Source organism: Cupressus sempervirens, chromosome 5 (assembly GCF_028749045.1).
Source record: "Cupressus sempervirens isolate cs-2001-9-10 chromosome 5, ASM2874904v1, whole genome shotgun sequence".
In the NCBI taxonomy this organism is placed as follows: domain Eukaryota; kingdom Viridiplantae; phylum Streptophyta; class Pinopsida; order Cupressales; family Cupressaceae; genus Cupressus; species Cupressus sempervirens.
This window is the reverse complement of record NC_143122.1, coordinates 312,807,959-312,810,632: the sequence shown is the minus strand read 5'-3', so window position 1 is coordinate 312,810,632 and position 2,674 is coordinate 312,807,959. Positions and strand designations below refer to the sequence as shown.

The following is a 2,674-nucleotide window of genomic DNA, read 5'->3' as shown; positions in this document are numbered from 1 at the left end:
GGAAAAATCAAACGCTTATTACAATGGAAATCAACAAGCAACAATACCCTCTAATTGACAACAAGCACCATTAAGCTACTCAACTTTTGAGAAATTAGTCTTCAAAAATATTTAAGTTGTGCCAATCATTAAAAAACCATTGTTTTCCATATCAAAATCCATTAACATAAACCAAAAACTATAAAGACATTAATTACTAGTTAATTGATCATCTACAACCACATGTTTACAACCATATTGCAAAGATTACAGATAAATTTGTGCCTTGTTGAAACCAAGTAATACTAAATTATTTACACGGTTGGAAGGTACCATCTTCTCTCCAATATTTATGTGATTGTTGTAGCCATCTGCCAAACAGAAACTCAAATTGAGCTCAACAACAATACACACACACACACACACACACACACACACATAGTTCCATAATGTTCATTACTGCCATCTTTTTGAAGGCCCCACTAGTGTTGAGATAGTAGCATTCACATCAATTTTTTGGTTTTCTCGGTATAAGCTTTCACATGCAAGTTGTCGATGGCTCTTCCATAAGAATGACATGATATCCATGTTGTGAAAAGATAAGGTCACTAATGCATTTGACCCTAAATTTCAATCAACTCTTTTAAATGGCTTGGTTGGTCAATTATAAAGGCAACTTTTTGTTTTTTGTTTTTTAATAACATGCTTGTGTTGGTTGCAATTGCGACCAACTATGTGTATTTTGTGTTGGTCCCAATTGTGACACACCAACAACATAAAGACAAAAAAAAATGGCATGGAACTCACATTTCACTTGAGAAAGTCAGTGTCGAGGGTTTCACTTGAGCACCATTCTAGCATTTCGCATAGTGAGAAGAGGTTGAATCCTTGAGCAATATTGATACACATATCTTACATGAATTTTGGAGGCCCCAAGCAGTTTAAAAGATGAATTTTGCTGCCTTATCAATAATTTCTTGGGATGCATTGAGTAAGTCACTAAGAAGAAAGCACGTTCAAAAGCACAACTCTGGTAGAGATGAGAGACTTGAGTAGCTTGTTGATTTTGTTTTTGAGGAGGGGTAGAGCATGAGGGAATAGTGGAGCACATTTTGCTTGAGTGTCATTCTAGCATTTTGCATAGCAAGCATAGTGGAGGGCATTTTTCTTGAGGGCATAGTGGAGGGCATTTTGATTGGAGCATCATTTGAGCATGTAGGGCCACTTGAAGACTTACCGCCATCAAAGGTAAGGAAAAAATGCAACTATTTCTATGGTATATGTAGCTTCAATTTATAAAATGGCTTGTTATATAGAGTTTATTTGTAAATGGCTTGCAATGTGAATATGATTAGGGTCTAGCAACTCGTGTGACTAACTTCATCCTTCACTTTTCCTTCTCGAGCTGATAAAATTGGAAGAGGGTTTTATGGCAGATTAAGGGCATTAGATTGTGATGGTTTGAAATCTTTTCTTTTTGTTGGTTCTTCATCTTCCTTACCTACTCTTTCATATATGATTCAATTTTGGTGAAAGAGGCAAAAAAAATTCAACAAAAATTATAAGAAGACTAGGGCTACAACAAGGTTTGGTATCATCTCTTGAAGTTTTTATTGCTAATTGGTGAAGGGTTTTATATTGTTGACTTTCTTTTTTGGGCAACGAATGTTAAAAGGGTTTCTTCTAGTACTTAGGTATGCTATTTCATTGTAATGAGTTTTTATCTCTATGAAACAATGAAGAAGAAGAGTTGAAAATTAAAATAGACTTAATAGTTACAATCTAAGATGCTTCCTAGGTATTGCATAGATGCAGTACACAAATGCTTTGCAATATCCTCTTCACTAATCTTCTTTCCATCCAAATCCCCTTCCTTCAAAAAATCTTCAATAGCCTTAGCAATCTCCTAAGTACCAGTATAAGGAGCACATATATTCAGAATAGCCTTATCATTATTCCTAGAGAAAGCCTTGGCCGCTTCTATTGATTCTCTCACATTCTGAGGAAAAAGACTGATATCTCTTATAAGTTGAACCCTAATTCCATACTTGTTAACCATGCTTTCCTTCTCAACAAGAAGATCAAGTTTCCCCTTAATTAAATTCATAAGTGTCTCAACTTCTTCCTTTGAGCACTTGAAATTCTCAATACTAAAAGCATAAACACTCACACATTTTATACTAATTTCATAACAAGCTCTCAAAGTATGCATCAAGCTATTATACCCATATTCATGGCCCCTCCATTTTTGCATATTTCTATTCATTGCATATCTCCTATTGCCATCCATTATGATTGCAACATGCTTTGGAATTGGGCTTGCTGAAATAGACCATAATAGAAATTTCCTAAACAATTCTCTCATTGAATTTGCAAGAAATGCAAAACTTTCTTGCAAGTAAGAAGTGTTGAAGGATTGGAATGCTGTTAAACTTGTCATCTTTGATTATGGCTGGCATTTTTTGATCATAATGAAGGAATATATTATAGTTTTTTCTTGTGGTTGTTTAACTATGTACCACATAATCATTTGTGATGGAAAAATTAGGGTTGTCTTATCTTATCTTTTAATCATTTTTATGAAAATTAGATTCTAGATCTCTCTTTAAAGTTCTATTTTGTGTTATTTTTAGCCTTAAAAGACATTATTGAAATTTTTTTGATATCTCTGCTAATAATTCAATCTACGGCCACC

The 2,674-nt window shown here is 34.0% G+C and overlaps 1 pseudogene; it reads right to left on the bottom strand.

The window, feature by feature from the left end:
* Positions 1-1,747: 1,747 nt before the first annotated feature.
* LOC149555891 (dehydrodolichyl diphosphate synthase CPT3 pseudogene) lies at positions 1,748-2,419 on the bottom strand (annotated as a pseudogene).
* Between the last annotated feature and the right edge of the window lie 255 nt (positions 2,420-2,674).